The sequence below is a fragment of the Pinus tabuliformis genome, chromosome 6 (genome assembly GCF_031772625.1).
Source record: "Pinus tabuliformis cultivar Carrire ecotype Pingquan chromosome 6, CPIR1, whole genome shotgun sequence".
NCBI lineage: Eukaryota > Viridiplantae > Streptophyta > Pinopsida > Pinales > Pinaceae > Pinus > Pinus tabuliformis.
Window position 1 is genome coordinate 272,584,993 of NC_142292.1, and position 20,923 is coordinate 272,605,915.

The 20,923-nt window shown below is 38.0% G+C and overlaps 1 protein-coding gene across 2 annotated transcripts in view; it reads left to right on the forward strand.

The window, feature by feature from the left end:
* The window catches only part of LOC149258416 (upstream activation factor subunit UAF30-like), a 52,882-nt gene that overhangs the window by 1,042 nt on the left and 30,917 nt on the right, over positions 1-20,923 (forward strand). The gene's annotated exons all lie outside the window — the stretch shown is intronic.

A 20,923-nucleotide genomic window follows, 5' to 3' on the forward strand; every position in this document is an offset into this window, starting at 1 on the left:
TTTTTTGTGGAAGATCTTGCACTTGGAAGCAACGTCTTCATATTTATAACAATTGCGTCCTTTGGGGCGTAGAGGCCAGATTCTGCTGTATTGGAATTTGTGGTATGGAAATTCATTACTATTCAGTGGTATCACATTTTTTTATTATACTATAAATATGATATGATCAACTTATTTTTGATTATGTGATAATATATTTCATATATTTTGATACTTATTTGTTGAAATATGTAACTACGTTCCGTCTTCATAATCATATGTAATGATGATTTAATGTATTTGATGTAAAGAGAAAAACAAATTTATTATTGTCATTCTTGAGGCATGGGTTTCATGCTCAAGGTAAATTTATTTATAGTTCAAGCACCCATTGAGTGCTTCTAGGGCTTGTCATTGAGTCAACAAGTCAATTGAGTCATTGTCATGTATGGAAGACCCTTTTGGGCATGTTGTATCTTGTAAAGAAAATTATTGTACAGTGAAAAGTGTCATAAAGACCCTCCAAGACCTTGTCAAAAAAGTAGCAACAAGTCGTCCTACATGAAAGACCAAGTCGGCCTCATGAAGGGCTATTCGATCACCTTGTGAAGCATATATATAAGAGACATCAACCTCACTTGAAGATCACTCACTCACCACACAAGAAATTTGATCAAGGAAGAGAAAGAGACCTAAAAGAGTGAAGAAAAGGAGGAATAAAGGAACAAAGTCTTTGAGTATTGCTTTTGGGCTATCTTCTCCTCACACATGGGAAGATTAGGGCAACTTTACTACAACAAATTTGGAAGTTACAAAAGAAACTGCTTGGAAATCGAGTGTTAGCAAGGTTAGCACATGTGAGGTGACCACCAAGTACATGGTTAGCACATGTGAGATGACCATTGGGTGATCATCAAGGTTAGCACATGTGAGATGACCACCAAGTACAATCATTCAACCAAGGAGAAGTGAGACTCACCCAAACCAAAGAACTCCATCAAATATATAATGCCATGAAGAGGAGGAGCTCGATGAAGATAAATCCTCCAAGTCAGTCTGTTGCTCCAAGATATCGATGACAAATCTCCATCATTGTGATGAAAATCACAAAGTGGAACCTCATACAGTGTGAGGTGTATCAACTCCTAGGAGATGTGCTAGTGATGTAGCATTGGTCTCTTCCATCCATGAGATCTCTAGTTATTCATTGGATGAGAGGTTTGATGCCTTGATGGATGATGCTGAGATTGATTCTGATTTTGGGGTTGTAATTGATGGGAATATTATGGAGCATAGAGCTAGGAGGGATTTTGGATTCACTGAGATAAAGGGAGTTAACCTTGGAGATGCTCTTATTTATAGTTTCTCTTGAGATGGGGAAGTTGATCTAGTTCATGTTGGTTTAGTTGCTAGGGTATTTAAGGTACATGAAAAGGGTTGTCATGTTGACAAGTTGATGATGATCTTGCATAGTTTAATGACTATACAATGAGCTTTGTATTCTAGGTTTGTCTTGATCTTGTATGGAGATGTGATTGTCTTTGTAGGATGTCCTGGAGAGTTCATGACGTGGTTTCCATTAATGTTGGCTTGTGATGTGGATGTGGAGGATGATGGAGTTTGGTAGGTTGTTTTTGCTATAGGGAGATATTCCTTCATATTCATAGATGGTTGTTATTCATTGGATGACTGAGATTTTGTGATAGCACAGTTGACAACTTTGTTGCAAATGACAATGGTTGATTTTGAGACCATAGCTAGTACTATTTTGCAAATAGTAGGTTTGGTGGGGTTGTTGAGGGACTTAATAGGTATTGATGTAAACAATTTCCTCATGAAGAGGGAGTATTATATTTCTAGTTTATATATGTTGATGTGAGTAGCATCGGAACGTCTTCTACAATTTTAGCATGTGGAAGACAGTATTTGCCTCTTCTAGTGATTTATATCTTCTTTCCTAAGTTTAACTTAGGAAAAGTACAATAATTAAAGTCAATTAATTATTATGGACTATTGGGTTATTTTATAAGGATAAATAATTTAATTATTTAAGTGACTTAGAAATAATCTCAACTGTTGATCTTCAAGATGTTTCTAAAAGGAATCTTTAAGATGTTTCTAGAAGGAAGATTTAAGATGTTTCTAGAAGGAAGATTCAAGATGTTTCTAAAAGGAATCTTTAAGATGTTTCTGGAAGGAAGATTTAAGATGTTTCTAGAAGGAAGATTTAAGATGTTTCTAGAAGGAAGATTCAAGATGTTTCTAGAGGGGATATTGGGGTTAGAGATTTGGACTCAATGAAGATTATAAATGGAGGCTAGCGATGGAGGTGAAGACACAACAAAGAGCACAAGTGTGTGAGCGAGTCATTATGAGAGAGAGCGATTCTCTTTGAGTGGCTCAATGACCAGTGCACAGAGGAGGAGAAGTGCGAGTGGCTTTGAGTGAATCCAGGAGGGTAAGTTGGAGGAGATTTGTAGGGTTGTGTTGTCGGAAGGAGATCGAGTTTGTTTGGAGGAGGCGAGTTGTTGGAGTGTTGGGGTTTTCCAACGCATGTTAGTGGCAGGGCGCAGGTCGAGTTGCTGGAGGGCGTAGATCTAGTTGCTGGAGGGCACAAATCTAGTTGTTGGAGGGCACAGATCTAGTTGTTGGAGGGTGCATATATGATTGTTGCAAGCTGATTTCTTTAGAGTGATTTCATCTAGAGGCAAATTTCCTTAAGGTCGTTTACCTAAGACGAATTCATTCTGAGGGAGCCAAGTTGTAGGTTTCAGATTGCATTTTTCCTTGTATCTTTGTGGGTCGAAAAACCCAATTCTTCTAGATAATGAATTGACAGATAATTGTTTGTGGGTTAATTAATTTTGTAATGTGTGATTGATATCTCTGGTTTATTTCTGCTGCATATTTTTTATTCTAGATGTTAAAGATATTGATGGTTTTATTTTTCAGTGATTCAATTATTATTTGGGTAAATAAATAATAAACTGGGGATACATTAAATTGTCGGGAGAAAATAGATCTAGCCGATATTAGAAATTTAACAGTTGTGCTTCCTGAGATTTGGAGCACATGGTGTGCGTTCGCCCCTTGGATGGTCTGAGATGGATTGTAGCATGAGAGATGGTTCGTGATGGACATGCATAATTGAGATAGCTTTCTCAATGGATGCTTAACTTTAATTTATTGTAGGCTCAATGCTATTCCTTGTTCTTCCCTTGGATGTTGGAGATCTCTTGGTAGTTTGGTGGATGCCCTTCATTGAGGCCTCATGGAAGAGTCACATGTTTGGAGAAGTACGTTACAAGGGATGTGGAGCACTGTGCATCACTGAGGAGGGATTCAAGCCATAGTTGGCATGTGGTAATTTGGTTTCATGTTTGGAGGATTTGAGATGGCTTGGGGACACTTGGAGTTTTGATAGTGTTATTGTAGGAAGTAGTTGATCAAGTGGAGTACATGGCTTTGGCGGATAAATGGAGTTTGTGGAGGATTGTGATGGAGTGGTGTGGACTTTCCTTGTGTAGCTACAATATCATGGAGTCATTATTGTGCATGATATTGCCTTTGGAGCATGACACTTATACAAGTCATTGGACATGCCCTTAAGGGGTCACGTGTGACAAATCCCACATGTTGGACATAGATTTGTTAAGGCACATGTCGAACATGAGTTTGGCATGTGTCTTGTTCATAGGACACATGCCAAACTCATGTTTGACACATGTCCTACATGTGTCCCAGTTTTAGGACGTGCCTTGTCAAAAAAGCAGATGTGGGATGTATTTACAAGCAAAGTGAAGAGTGGTTAAATGGAAGGATAATGACGTGGGATGTGTTTTCTGATGATACGGGTTTGGATAGTAGTGTTGAGTTTGCATTAGCCAACTTGGATCTTAATGAACCAATGCTAGAGGCAGTCACTTTTGAAGATGGTAATCCTCTTGAAGGGTCATCCTCCACACTAATAGATGCATTGATTGGATTGGATATAGAGGAGGAGGGGAAGTATTAAGGAGAGAGAAATGGCAGTGATTGTGATTTTGATGATTTTAACATGAAGGATAGAATATTGGCAGTTACGAGCTTTGAAATTCTTCCATCTATGGTTCTATTATCTACCCTATTTTGTATTTTCGATTGTCACTCCCATTTATAGTAGCAATGACTCAATATCTATGTAATACATTTTGTTTTGATTAATTAATGAGAAATTGTAGTTTATGGTTCTAATTTTTGTGCATTCGTCATTAGATCATCAATGATGTAGACTGTATTACTAGTAAGTACTAAGTAGTAACTAGTTGTATGATGGAATTTGTATCATTTAAATGTTTTGGTTTCTAAATTCTAACAAAATTTGAATCTTTGTCTATATATCATCTTTGAATGTGTAACTTATATATATATATATGTATGTATATATATATATATATATATATATATATGTATGTATATATATATATATATATATATATATATATATATATGTATGTATATATATATATATATATGTTCTTCATGTCCTATTTCTCGGTCACTCATGTTTCTGTGTCCACCATGTCTTGTCAAGTGACATAGCTTGTACTCTAGAGTGGATGCCCCGCTTTATATTTCCAAGGTCGTTATGTCATGTGTCGTCCACTCATGTTTATGTGTCCTCCATGTCTTGTGTCCACTGACTTAGCTTGTACTCTAGAGTGGATGCCCCACTATATATATATATATATATATAATCAGACTATGTAATCCATGTCCTATTTCCAAGGTCACTATGTCTTGTGTTGGACACTTGTGTTTTTGTCCTCCATGTCTCGTGTCAAGTGACTTAGCTTGTACTCTAAGTGGATGTCCCACTTATGTGGCCTACAAGGGCCCATGAAGGTGGCTTGTAAGGGTTTAGACCCACATAATATTGTTGGCCTCCCTTATGTCTTGTATAAGTAGAGGATGGAGAGTCTTGCCACAACATATTAATTTAGTCACTTGTATTCACTCTTGTGATGAGATGTGACTAAGAGAAGAGAGTGTGCACTTCCTCTCTCTCTCTCTCTCTCAAGTCTTCACTTGTACTTTTTTATTCTCTCTGCCCCTTGAGGCGCTAGGTTTTCTTGGTCTTCATGGAGCATCTTGGAATTCTAGGGTTAGGGTTTATCTCTTGGAGATTTGAGATTATGGTTTTGAGAGAAAACTGTAGGGTGGATTTTTGAAGAATAATTGAAGAGGAGGATAACTTGTCTTGGAGGTTATGTTGAAGAAATTCTTACACTTGGATCTTCTTGTCTTAGCTAGAGTTTGGTGATTTACCCTAGCTAGGGCTTTTTGAATAGTTGGAGTTTTTATGATAGTCTCGAGAGAAGACTATGGTATGCACTTGTACTTGTTCATGAAGTTTCCAGCTGTCTACATCTTGTACCTTTTTCACATTTGAATTTTAGCTATATGTGTTTTTTTATGTTTTGCTATTTATAGTCATTTATGTCTTGCTGATTGGACATAAGTAAAAGTGATTATTGTTAAGCGATCTGACATCCAAGGAAGATTATAAGGGACTGATTTTACTGCTATAAAAGTGTATGTTCCAAATCTGGTTATTTGCTGATAAGTTGTTGTAGAAGGGGCTGAAACTTATCTCTTTGTGTGGTATCTTTTCTCTTTGAATTGCTGAGAAGTTTGGGGTTGATTAAAGTGAATTATTGTTATGCTTCCGCTGTTGTTTTATACTCTAATTGACAGCAGTCCTAAGGACAGAAAATTGTATGGCAAAGATCCAATAAACATTCTAGGAAGAAGGTGCAATTTGAGTTTTGCATTAAATGTTTGACTGCATGAAATTTCCTCAAAGGGAACTTTAACCAAAAAGGATAGTGGGTGTGTCCTCAACTCTCGAGATGAAAATTTGCTCCATGATTGAATGTAGGCCGGAGAACGAGAAATGTTGCACATACCATATTGTAACACCAACCTCATTGCTTCCTTGGAGTTGAACAATTATCCCAACTTCTCTAGTGACATATGAACTTGAAAATTGTTAAGTTTGTCATTTTGTCCTTTTTGCATATAGTAGTAGCTAGATAGATGGAATCAATATAGAGGAAATGTGCCTTTTGTTAAAATTAATCTTTGGTGCTATTCTGATGAGACTCCCTTCCATCCAAATTTGAAGTGCTTAAAGGCCACCCTTTATTGTGAATTAATACCTTTGGGATTTCTTATGGGAGGAGGCCTACAACCTAGGAAGGAAGAATAGTCAATATGAATGATACTCCTAGATCAAGGCTTCCTAAAGAGAGAAATACTTCTCTTATGGTCTTGTGAGATAACAAGCATATGAAGTTTTGGGACCACAAGGGAGGCCTAAGAGGATTTGAGCAAGGCCTAGCGTTTGCAAATTTCAATGAGAATAAGATGCCTCAATCAAGCAAGGATGACAAGGGTCAACGAATAATTAATTTCCAATGAGTTTTAGGAACAAATGACGCAAGAAAATCTGCTAACTAAAGAAGCATAGGGGAAGGAAATGATGTTGGAGCTAAGGTTTGAATTTTCTCTAAATCTAGCTTGCCAGTTAGCACTTCAAGATGACCACCTTAATGCATTTCACACTAAGCCCTAGAAGACCCTCTAAGGTCGGGGCAAAAAATGGGAGAGGGAGAGAAAAGAAGAAATTTGACGTGATTAAACTAGGATTTAAGGTCTGTTGACCACTGGAGTGGCTCCTGATGATTATATGAAGACTCCATGCCCAAGGATGATCCAGAGGACACTTGTACCATCAGATATCATCAGTCAACGAAGTTTTTTAACTCTACTTCTATCTTCTCATCATCTTTTTTGTACCCAGATTCCACACCCTACGGGGAATTGTAATAAGTGATACTAGTAATGATGAGTTTTGAGTCTATAACAGGCCTAGGATGTTGGGACTCGATTAGCAAACGAGTACACCTTGGAGTGTTTTTTTAATCTGGTTAATTATCCCTTCTTTTTCAGAGGTGGATAATTTTCTAGGTTTTTGCATTCATGTTTTACCCCAAAGCCGGGGTGACGGTTTGAAGGTTGAGCCCCTGACACATCTTAGTGTCTAAAATCGATGTATATTACCATACTAGATGACACAAAAAATTTTGTGGAATTTGGCTAGGTCTAGGTAGTCATTTTTTAATTTTTTAGATTTCCCGCAGGTCAAAAATTGCAAATAAAATTGTATTTAAATTGTAATAAGTGTAGTCTAAAGAAGTTGTATGGGGCATGAGTAATCAAATTTACACTCCGCACCCTCAACTTTCTACTATGACACACTTTGAGAGGTTAATAATGTGTTTTGGACCCTCAAAATCCACTTTTCCTAAGTTTAGTGGGAAATCTGGCAATTAATTAAGCCAGAAATTAAATAAATGGAGAAAAATAAATATCCACACATGCTAAATGTTGTGGAAATGAAGTGGAAAATTATGGGGGAGTTAAAGTGAAGTCCCAAGGTGATGTGGACTCCTAAAATCAAGGAAAGGACATATGCTCAAATAAAATCGAATTTCTGGCATTAAATAAAAACGCTGCTTGGAAATTCGAATTTGTGAAGTTAATGCACATTTGGGAGGATTTGGGAGAATATTTGGTGGAGATTTTTGTGAGAAATTGTCCCCACATGGGTTACCACCCATATATACTTGTCATTCCACCATAAAATTCGAATTTGGCACATAAGGGAAGAAGAAAATGATGTCCACTTGCCAAAATTCGATTTTTACACTTGGCATTGGAGCTCCATTCAACAAATTTGAATTTATCTTTGGGATTGTCACCTCATGCCACTTGTTTAATCACTTTTACATTGGGATTGGCTCCAATGTCATTTGTCATTGTCATTCTTCATTGGGATTTGCTCCCAACTTTCTATATAATAGAGCCATCGGCTCTCACATTAGAATAAGATTGTTACTAGCTATTGTGCTTGTGAAAGCGCCACTGTCTTGTACACTTTCAGAAATATCAATAAAGACTTTGGGGTTTCATTCATGAGGTGTTCCTCCTTTTCGAGTGTGATGAATTGTTGAGCATTGGTATAATTCTTTTTACGCATGCTTTGATCTAATTTGTTTTCATATGCTTTTGTAGATTTGTTAATGTAGAGCTATCTTGCATTGACATTTGATTTAGAAATATGCTCTAGGTATAGAATGCTCTAGTTGGTTTTAAATAAATCTCTAAAGTTTCTTATCATTGTTTATTGCTAAATCTATATGAAACTAATTCTTGATTGAAGTTTTGTAGAGAGACATCTTGTTGAGATTACAAAATCAAGCGTGAGGGGAAGTCTTTGGAGAGACCAACCCACTCTTGATACATTCTTAAAAGAGCTCTCATTTATTCTTTGAACCTTCATAGTCTTATCTTACAAAGTGGTTTTGTAGGGATTTTGGCACATAGCTTGTACACAAGCTGAGAACTTCTAAATTTAAATCTCTTTTAAAAAACATTGTACTTCATTTCTTTCATTTGCTATCTAAGAGCTTGAAGATGGCTAAGCAAAAACGAGAGTTTACTCTCACTCTTTAGCTTAGCCTTTTGTAAATTATAATTGTACATATACATTTTATCTTGCTGATTTTTCCATTAATACTTAACTTATTTTGCAGCCATTGTTTGGATTGTTTGCTAACTCTTGTGTGGTAGATTTTGAAGAGAAACTTCCTGCAACATCTAACAAATGTTTGCAAGACCTTTGGGAAGTGTTGGGGGTTCAATTTCCAAGGATGTCGTGAGCCATTTTGAGGCTTATTTTGGCCAAGTCGAGTTCACTAGAGGGTTGCCCATTTTCTGCTTTAAGCTGTGGGCATTTAGAGGAAACTCACACCTTGTTTCCCTTGCATAAGTTTTGTGAGATCTTGTCACTACTTTCTCAAAAAAGGAGGTCTAGTGTCCAAGTTTCAAGCAATTATTGTGAGGACTTTCCTTAAAGTATAATTGAGAACTTTGAAGGGCCCTTTTCTCTTTGTAATATTAATAAAAGATCTAACTTGCTTGTGGGAGTTTGGGATTTCTCCCATGGTATCCTATCTCCCCATTTAGAGGGAGGCTTCTCTTGGGTGGATTGACATTTGCATGGTTTAAGCTTTCATACTTCATTCTCTTACATGCATGCTTTAATTGGGAATTAACACAACTTCACTATCACATTTCATTAAGTTAAAGTTTTTTACAATTTCATTTGAGCTTTGCATTATCTATCTCATTGTTGCTTGAATCTACAAGCTTACATTTTACTTTGGGCAATTCATCCTTTACATGCAAGCATTTTATATTCTTAACAAACTTTGATTCGTTTCCATTTACCTTCGTAAATTGTTTCATGAGCACTTGAATACATGTTTCAATTTTATGCTACATTGTTATCTTGAATATTGGAGCAATTTATTGTCAGTCTATTTGAAACAAATTTTACTTTCAAGCAAATTACTTGTATCATTTTAATTCATTGATGAAACACATGCAACACTTGTAAGCTAATTTTATTCCTCCAGTTGAAGTTATAATTGCAACTTATGTTGAACACTATTTCATTCTTAAGCATTGCAAATCAATCTATTTGAAGCATTTGCATGTATAATTATTTTAATCTGGAGAATTAACATAATTTGCATTTCATCTAGGCATTTTAGTGTAGGAAGGTTCCAACCCTTATTAAAATTTTATCTACATAAGTTGGTTGAAGTAGACATCTTAGAGATCCTCTACTCTTCTATTGACTCCTCACTGTGAGATCCATATCATTGGGTGAGGGTGAGGTCTGAGGATTGAAGAGTTAAATTGTAATCTTGTTGTAGAGCTAATTAATAAAATTAACCAAGAGCACTTTCCATTACATTTACTTGTCTCTTGATGGTTTGAGTTTTCATATGCAAAGTCTATTCCAAAAGCAAGTATTGTAATCATTTCAAACAAGTGTTTTCTTTTCATGTTTCGAGTCTAATTGCATATTGATGTCTTGGTTTAGCACTTCCTTTCTTTTACATTTCCAAGTTAATTACTAATTTTTGTGTTTTGGCAAGATATGTTTCACATGTTTTGATTTATAAAGTTGATTATCTCAAAAGCATTTTGTATCTTACATATCTTGTGCTAACAATTCTTATTTACATTTCAGGGTGACTTTGTTTTCTCTTTTGAGAGAATTTCATTTTACTTTGAGCAAATATATCTTTAAATTGTTGAGCAAATTCCTTATAAGGCACTGGTTTTATGGTTTTTAATCATATTAATGATTGACATTGTTATTTCAAGTTGCTCATTTCATATTTGCTCATAAATCTTTAAAAGTAATCCATTTTCACTATAACACTCTCCTAGAAACTCACATTTTTTAACTTTACTTTTCATTAGGGACCACCCCCCTTAGCTAACCTAAGAGATAGCTCAAATGGAGAGAGTCGGGATTAGTGTGGCAGCCCTTCTCTGAGTTCCCTGCCACCAACCACACCTTGTGGGGTTGAAGGTTTTTCTCACTGACTTGTAGGGTAGGTGTAGGCGGGAGGGTCAACAAGGTCAATGCTTGGTTCTTGGGAGGATTGGAGTCAAAATTGTTGAGAAATCTAGGGGGCAACAAGTGTAGGTGATTTCTCTTACCTTGATAACTGCTTGTGATGTATTTTTACTTTACTTGATTAACTTTTTCTTTTCTTTATTATTATTAGAGTTCTCTATCTTCAAATAACTACCAAATCATAAAGAAGAATGGGACAATATGACATAAGATACAGGTGATCAACTATGGCCAAAACCTCTCCAATTAAGAGGAGAAACCCACCAGAACCCTTTTCTTCTTATAGAACTTCAATTGATGAATTCTAAGACCTATGACCCTTGACCAACACCATCCAAGACCAAGTCATCCCCCCTTCTTGATGAGCTTTCCTTACACAACTTCCAACAACAAACTTCGACCTTCCAACAACTTCTCCAGCAACTTCGACCCCAACAACAATTTCTGCAGCTTTGACTTAGCAACTTCAACAATTTTGACCTAGTAGCTTCACAACTTCGACCTTGATGTAGCTTCACAACTTCGATCTAGAGGCAACTTCACAACTTCGACCTTGCAGCTTCACAGCGTCGATGCAACTTCATAATTTCGTCTAGCCCAAAAACTATAGAAACCCTAACGAAAGAGAGAGAGGCCAAAAACTTCGACCTTGATCTTCTTCTTCTTCTTCGTCCTTTTCCAGCTTCTATGTTGAGGAGATCGAACTTGCTTGAGTGAGTGTGCAAATGAGGTTGAATGTTGGAAATACTGAGGGGGGGTGAATTAGTATTCCTTTCACTTACTATTATTATTAATCTTTCAGAGCATTAGTTAATCTTCAATTATTATCAGTGTTTGTAAAATGATAGCAGTAAACAAAAGGAACACAAATGCTCACAATTTTTATGGTGGGAACCCCCTCCGGGGCAAAATCCACTTGAACGCTTTTCTAATAATTCTTTAATCTTCAACTCCAATTGAAAAGACAGCTCCAACTTCCTAGAATCTAGAAAAGCATTCTTCTTCAGCTCCCACTAGATGGACGCTCCAACGCCCGAGATTCTTCAGTAGTCAACTGAACAGATGCCCCAACACCCAATGAGCTACAACTCATCCTAGCACCACCCTGAAGTTTTCACAGGCTTGAACTTGTTGGTGACTTCATGCACCAGCCTAGCACCCTATAGAAGAATAAAAGAAGAATGGACTCTCGTGCCAGGGAAAATGGTCCACTTTACAATGATATAGAATGATGTAGAAGAAGAAGACACACTAGACCATAACTCCAACTATGACACAACCACCTAATGATGATCCTAGTCCTCCCAACACTGCCTCTTCAACTCTTGGCAGATAGACACTTGTACAACTTTCACAATGATGCTTTTACAATGATTGTATGCAGTGCTGCCCACTTGAAGACTTCATATGGTGAACTTCTTGCTGCCGTTTTGCACCTTGATTGCTGCTCTTGTCATGCTACCCTTTCTCACTCTTCAGAACATTAGATTATGCATTGAGTCTTCTCTTGATGAATATATAATACCTATAGAAAGTCTTCAAGGAAATACCCATGACATGATAATAGCAAAACTTACCTCATCCTGCAGAGCATATGTTAGTGCTAAACAAAAACAACAAATTAGAATACAAAGAACCTAATGCAATTAAGAGATGAACATGCATATACAGAAGATACTTACCTAGAACTTACCTTTGCTGCATCATTTTGATGCACCTTGCTCTTTGTTGCCCTAGAAAGTCTGGTCCTTTACACCTCTTGACAACACTTGATCTAGTTTTTTTTCCTTGCCTTCTAGGAGCACAATATTGAATCTGATGTATCTTTGTGATTTCGGATCCCCAATATGTGATCTTTGGTCCTGTAGTAGCCCTCTGAGTCTTCTTTCCAATGCCACAGGTTTGACCTGATTTGGATTCTTCAAGGCAAAGTTATGCCCAATCTCTCACAATGACCTAATTATGGACTAGTTTAGTAGAGCGAACTTGTACGACGTGCCATATGTCACTCTTTCCTCCGGATCTGAAATTGATACACAGAAAACTACAGTCTGTGCACTATCCGCCACTTTTTACAGAATTCCAATCCGCTTCTTAGAGAGAGAGTTATGACGATTTTCCCAAGGTCACCTCTTTGAGATGAAATTCGGGAGCCTGCAAAAACCCTAACTTCCACAGATCATATCTCCGAAAATATAGTGAACCAAGATCTGAAATTCGGTCACGACGTTCATCAAGATTTCGGCTCAAATGGGTTTTAATTTCAGCATCTAAGACTTCGCAGAAATAAAGTTATAGCGAAAATGCCACGATCACTACTTTTGGAGGATATATGAGATTTTTTTTTATAGAGTTGAGAGGGGCTTCTATAGAGAATGTTGGAGGGATTTTAGGAGCTTAAAAAATTATTAATTATTGACTATTCAATGACCAAAATCAATGATAAATGCCATGCCACAACCCCATGGGGTTTTAGCCCACTAATTGGGGTTACTAACTTCAATCTTGAATAACTTACAAACTGTGAGGAATTACGAGGAGAGCTATATACCGATAGAAAGATATTTTTGAGTAGAGTATTCCTATAATGGTTATGAGACGAGAAACCATGAATGATGATGCCCAATGTGCCATGGAAGTTCAGGGTCATCCTTGGTGCTGCTTGGGTTGACATCAATGACAACCTCAGATCATCTTTAGATCAACATCGAATTCCTTCTTATTTATAGGCTTGTGAGGGGTACGAATTGCTATCTCGAGGCCGACTTGTCCCTTCATGTACGCTGACTTGATCTTTGTGCCATGACGAGGTCTTGGAGAGTCTTTTTGTTGAGAAACCAATGCTAGTAGAGTTAGGATTAGATTTCTCTTTCTTGATAATTATTTGTGAATTAACTTGGCTTCTTTTTCTTCTTTGTTATATTATCTTTCATCAAGCAATTACCAAATTATGTGTATGAAGATCACAAAAATACGAGACACAAGATGTAGGCACTCTACCAAGGCAAAACCCCTATCCAAGGGGAAACCCAGTCAAAATCTCTTTCTTAAATAGTTTTCTTGAGATAATCCAAGACTCTTCAACCTAGACAAATATCTCCTCCAACCACCAAGTCAACCTCTCCTCCCAGCAAGTTCGACCTAGATCTTCGACCCAACAAATCCATAATTTCGACCTTCTAGCAGCAGAATCTTCAACCCAACACTTTCAAAATTTCGACCCTTTCAGCAATAAAACTTTGATCCAACAATTGGCCCAATAACTTCGTATAAGAGAGAAAGAGATAACACAAAACCTTCAACCTTGATCCTTCCGACACTTCTTATTCTCTTGTTGGAATTTCACACTTTTCCTGCCTGCTTCACTTGGATATCGAACTTGTAAGAGAGATGCCTCCAAATGAATTCAAACTGCTTGTATATATAGGCTTTAGGCGAGGTCGAATTGCCCAGTTTGAGGCCGACTTGGTGTAGAGGTGTCAAATACCTTATTTGACCCAATAATGATCATTTTTACATGATTCAAAAGTCCAAGAAGGGTCTCATAAAATTTACAATGACTTTAATGACTCATTATAAATCCTAGTAGTCCACAATGGGGACTTTGACTAATAAAAGATGAGCCAAGCATGAAACCCATGCTTTGATAAGTCATTGTAGTAATAATAAAAAATTTCTTTTTCATTCTTTTGATAAGTACATTACATAATGACTCAAATACATTTATGAAGACCGAACCTAGTTACATTGTTCAACACTCCCTCTTAACTAGGGAGGTATTCATAATAACATATACAAGGAAGATCTCAAAACATATGAACTATGAAGAGTTTAGGCACCGCAATGCCATGGACTAGATTCCTGACCAGGGCAATCTATCCAGGTGGGACTAAGATGGACTAAAGCTTTCAGCCTCTCTAGGTACCATTAACCTTACTTGCTAACCATCAACCCAGGGATCCAGGTGCGTATCCAAGGTCAGAGCTCTATGACCAATGCCACCCTCCCTACTTCGGGATCTAGACATCAACACATAGTGCCGGCCTGATGTCCTCCCAGGCAATGTGTCTCACACACAAAGCCTCAACAAATCTCTTCCAAACTTTTATCATTATCAAGAAGATCAACAATATCTACTAAACCAAGCATGTTTCTAAGATATTCAAATTTCTTATTTGGAAGAGATCGTCGATTGAGACATACTGTAGCTTCACGATCCCACCCTACACCAAGTTCCTAATGTAGTGGAACTTATTGTTGATATGCTTCGTCCTAGCATGAAACACGGGATCTTCAGATATCTTGATGCAACTTTGATTATCACAGTAAGACCTAGAGTCTTCTCGAACAAATATGTCAGAAGCTTTCTCAACCATACAACCTCCTTTCCTACTTCACATGCATCCACATACTCTGCTTCAACACTACTCAAAGCAACGAGATCTTGCTTTCTACTAATCCATGAGATCATGGCAGATCCTAAACTAAAGCACCCACCTGTAGTGCTTCTTCCATCGGTCTCACTGCTAACCCAATCAGAATTTGTGAAGCCAATCAACTTGACTTCCTTGCTATCGTACTTTAGGTAGTGATGTATAGTGCCATGAACATATCTCAATATATGCTTGGCAGCGACCCATTGATCATGACGAGGCTCTAACTGAAACTGACTAAGAATGTTCACAGCGCAACATATATCCGACCTAGTATTTACTAGATACATAAGAGAACCCACCAACTTATGATAGGAGGTAGGATCTACGAGACTTGAGTTAGAGCTCCTCAACTTCTTGAGATTGGTGACAATAAAAGTAGTCATGGGCTTGGAATCCATCATTCCAAATTTCTGCAACAACTTGATGATATACTTTCCTTGCCTCAGATATATCTTCCCAGGCTTCTGCCATACTTCCAAACCTAGGTAATAGTGCATCAATCCCAGATCCTTCATCTCAAATTCAGCTGCCAACATCTTCTTGCATTCTTGTAGCCTTCGCTCCACATCTGTAATGAATAGATCATCCACATATAGTAGAATAATGACTAGCTCATTATCCACAACCTTGATGTTGAGATTTGGATCAACAGTACTTTTCACGAACCCAATTGTTAGAAGGTATGCATCCATTCTTGCATACCATGCCCTAGGAGCTTGCTTCAAACCATATAGGGCCTTCTTGAGTCTACAAACATGAGTGTCTTTGCTATTTACTTCAAAGCTTTTAGGTTGCTCAATGTATACTTCCTCAATGATGGTCCAATTCAGAAATGTTGTCTTTACATCCATTTGATGGATATTCCATCCAATTGTAGTAGCCAATGAAACCAAAAATCTAATGGTAGTATACTTGTCGATGGGTGCAAATTTTTCTTCATAATTTATGCCTTCCTTTTGAGTGAAACCCCTTGCAACAAATCTAGCTTTGTATTTGTCTATACTTCCATCAACAACATGCTTGATCTTGTAGATCCATTTGGAGGTGACAACTGATTTTGTCACTAGGTTTAGGAACGATTTCCCAAACCCCATTCTTCATGATGGATTGATATTCTTCCTACATTGCCTTCTTCCATACTTCTTGATGAGCATCTTCTTCAAATGTAGATGGTTCAACTTCAATCAATTTTGTCATATATGCAACATATCGAGAATATCTTTTCGGCCTTTTGCTTTCTCTAAAGGTTCCCTTCACAGCTCCATGTCCTCTACCATCTTCAAGAGTAGCTTTTAACCAATTTTGGCCTCTTCCTAGTGTTTAGTATGATCACAAGTTGAATAGGCTCACTTGGTCCTTCTTTTTCTTCTTGAATTGTAGAGGGATTGTCGTGGTGTACTTCTTCTTCTTCGAATATTGGTATATCTTCTTCATTGGAATCAATAGGGATATCTTTGGATCTTTTGTAGGCATGATTTTCATCAAATATAACGTCCCTTCTTACTTCAATATGTCTTCCTTCCTTGATGTAGATTCTATATGCTTTTGAGGAGAGACTATAGCCAACAAAGATCCCTTTGATGCTTGTAGAATCTAACTTCTTTTGTTTGTCCTTTGGAACGTGGATATGGGTAAGACTCCCAAAGATTCAAAGATGGTCCACACTTGGCTTCTTTCTAGTGAATGCTTCCTTAGGTGTCATATTCTCAAGAATTCTGAGGACTTCTATTTTGGATGTATATTGTTGTCATTGTTGCTTATCCCCATAGAAATTTTGGTAAGTGTTGATCAAGGGGCATTGTTCGTATATTTTCTTCAATTGTCCTATTCTTTCTTTCGACCACTCCATTTTGTTCGAGATAGTAGGGAACAATGAACTCCCTCTTAATTCCTGCTTCTTTACAATATGCAATCAATTCTTTAGAAGTGTATTCCCCATCATTGTCGGATCTCAAAGTCTTTATTTTTCTTTCGATTAGGGTTTCCACTTCAGATCTAAACTCCTTGAATTTCTTAAATACTTCATCCTTTTTCTTGAGAAGATAGAGCCATGTCTTTCTAGAGTGATCATCAATGAATGTTACATAGTAAAGATGACCTCCAAGTGATTTGTCAGACATAGGTTTGTTACCCACCATTTTGTGGGTGATATCCCTAGGAGAAATTATTTCTCCAAGATGGTCCTTAGCCAATAGCCAACAGCCCCTTGCAATCACCAACTAGCTCGTTGTGCCACTTCTCCGCCACTTGAGCCAGTCATGTGGTTCCTCACCCATCTGCCATGATCGTATGTTTGAAGGTGGGCTTCTAGAACCTAAAGGTATGCCTTATCATTTGGTAATTGAGTATTATAGTTTGCTTATCATGGACACTTCTGGGCATGGATTAATGGGGTGATTCAGTGGAAAGAATGAGCTAGGTCTGTGCTCTTGTCCCCTAGACCCTTTTGGATGTTAACCTTGGATTTTGGTCCTGTGGGATCTCTTTTACTGACCCTTTGGCTTTAGGGATGGTACTTCATGGGAAACACTAATTTTGGTTGCGTGGTCCCGCTCCCTCATCCACATATATTGCCCCCTTTCCACTCATTATAACCCCATTCATCATTTCTCCCACTTGGGTCCATATTCCTCCACTGGGTCCACATAAGGTTAGCTTTCCCCTTCCCCTTTCCCACACCTTGGGTCAGGGTTGGAATGATGCCTTGGAGGTTGATGCAGCTGAAAAGAAAAGTAAAAGCATAATTGGCCACATTCAACAAGAAAATGTACCACAAAATGTAAAAGATGGTCGGGACAAACACATTTAGCATGTGGGCAAAAACCAATACATGAGCTCTACCCCATCATCATGGCCATCACCTTGGTTCCTATAGGCCCTAGATGAGCCTCTTTTATCATTTAGGAACCCATGATTGTCCCAACCCCTTATGGGCAATGAACCGCCCTACCTTAAAGGGGGTATCCACTATTATATCTCACATGTCATGCTCTTACCCCTTGAGCCTTGAACAATTAATTAAAGAAAAGTCAGAAAAGGCAAAAGGCATATAAAGAAGGGTGGAAAAATCAAGGCGGGGGCACTTCATGTACCATGATTGCTCCCACCTACACATTATATACGTAAGTGTGGACTTCCCTTTTATTAGAGACCCTTGTACCCTGGCATGTGGCTCAGGGCTGCCCCGTTTCATTCCCTACTCTGTTCATCTCTTTACCACATGCCACCACCTTTTAAAGGATGTACCTTGGACATATTATCTGGGTCCCCTTTAGAAGTAGAAACTACTTAATGAGATACTTGGTTAACCCTGTTTGGAGCTTGGAGTCATTAGCACATGCCAATGCCCATTATGGAAGAACATGCCATTATGAAGTCTCCACCTGTTGTCCATGGTTTGTAAGCTCTTTTTACTCGATTTCTTTGACAACTTGGTGTACTGGAAGGCTAGGGTAAGCATTGGATCTTATGCAAGATTGTAGGTGGTCTCCATCTTGGGTTTGGTATCCCTATATGGGGTCCTAACCCTCCAGAGGGCTACATTGGCACATGTAGGGTGTGTGTTGAGAGCCATGGGCCTCCACAATAGTAGACAACACTCCATGGATCCCCAAAGATGTTCAAAGATTGCTCGATATTCACCTATTGGACGAGGAAGATGCACCTGGTTCACCTTTGCCCAACCAACCCCACAGTTGTACCATGCACTTGGCAGATAACCCAGGATTTGTATGCTGATGTGGCATCACTTACACCATCATCTGAGCCCTTACAGATGGTTTACAAACATCTTCGACTTGGAGACCCATGAGGTCACTTTGTGTGCTCTCATAGGCATTGGGAGCACCATAGGTTTATTATGTGGAGAACAAGGGGCCAACTCCTTGTCCATTACTTTTGGAAGTTCAATTCATCATTTTGGCACTTATGGAGTCCATCAGGCCTTTTAGAGAGCCCAATGACATGCATTATTGATTATTCGACGTCTTGGGAGGCTTGTTATTTTGTTTATGAGCTAGTTTGGTGAGCTTGTCACCAAAAGTTAGTTATTTGCACATTATTTTTATTTGATGGGCTAATGTAGGCTCAAATTAGGTAATTCGAACTCTTAATGAGTGTATAAATAGGAGAGACATGAATTCATTTTGTATCATCACTTGGATTGGATCATATCTTCTTGTGGATGAGACTTTTTGAGGATGAGACTTTCGCTATTTTTTGAGGATGAGACTTTTTGGATGAATGGATGAATTTCGATGTTTGGTTATTCTTCTTTGTCTTGGAGCTTCTATGATTGGCATATCTTGGTGATTGGATATATTTTTTTACATGTAAGTACTATGTTAATGCTATTTTGATTCTTTATGTTGCAACATTCATGATATTGGGATTTTCGATATTCTAGGGTTAATTTGCTGCTTTTCTTGGAATGAAATAGTGGAAATTAAATTTCTAAATAGTGTTGTATCATGATTGGGCCATGTTCGAATGAATGAATGTTCCTAAAGACATCATTCTCTTGACAAGTCACCAAATATTGTTGAACAAAGTATAAATGACCTTGAAGCTACTTCCATTAAAGCCCTAATGCCCAACGAAGTTGTCTTTTAGGCCTCCTTGACACTTGGAAATCAATCCAAACTCTAAATCTTCCATGACTCCATCTCTCCCAAAGGAAAAAGCATTGGTCCTCCTCTGGTGATCACTTTAAAGCTTATTTCTTTCCCCTTCCCCTCTTTTTCTAGGCCTAGCCTACATAGGTCACCTAGGGCATCAATTATCTCACAATTTAGGTATCCAAATGCTTCGATTTTTGGTGCACAACTGCGCTGGTGTCTCCTCAGGAAGCCTCCAAATTTCATGAGATTCCGATGGTGGGATCTTGAGATATCGCAAGCCCTAGCTCGAAGACCAATTCTTGTCCTTAGTTTCCCTTAGGCTAGAAACCTCATTGGGATCCTTGCATTGCCTTTCATTGAAAATTCATTCTTTGATCCCTTTCCCCTCCCTAAGTAGGTCAAGTATATCATTGGTTGCTAAATCCTATCCCCTTGACCTAACCTAAGGTCCACTTGGTCGCATGTGGTCCCATGCACTATCAAGGTTAATTCTTTAAAGATCACCTAGAACCCAAGTTTCCACAAGAATTCTAAGGCTTAGGGATCTCCTTGATAAGACACATACTCAAAACCTACCCATTGAAATTCTCCTCAAGCCCTTCCTAGAGAGCCTTCCATCTTGTCTTCCAAGACAAGCAAGCCACAATCTTGAGGCTCTCTTGTGAATAGGCTTCTAGGATCACCCTTCATGCTGTTGAAGAAAATGTAATTAGGTTCGGTCTTCATAAATGTACTTTTGATATTTGTCTTTATTCAAGAAAATAAATATTATTTTTATAATATATGTCAACGAGTTTCTTGTTCATTGAATTAGGTCTAGCACAAGTTAAAGTGCTATAGGTGGGTCTAATAGTGAAAAGAAAATATGGAAGACCTTAAGCGCATGATATACTATGTATAAAATATTATAAAGGTCAAAGGAATACCTCCAAGACAAGTGCAAGTCCTCTCTATGCAACAACGTCCTCCTCAAGAAGCAAATCAAAGAAAATAATGAAGAAATAGTTAAGTCGGCCTAAGGACAGCTAGTCGGCCTAAAGGAGGGATAGTCCTCTATATATAGAGGTTGTCCGCTCCCTCTCAATGTCATTAATCAAGCTTTGAAATTAGGGAAGGTAGAAATCGAGAAAGTGAATGTGAAATATGAGTCTAAGGGTCCCCAAGACAAGCAAAGAAAGAAGGAAGAAGACTGAAGTGTAAGGGACTGTTTCTAGGGCTAGAAACAGTCACACGTGCGAGGAACAGTAAGGCAAATTTGCGGCATAACAGTAGCTAGAGAGCAATTCATGAATTATCATTGTTTGGGTGAAAGATCAAGTCTACAAAGCCTCCCAAGTCAAGCGAAG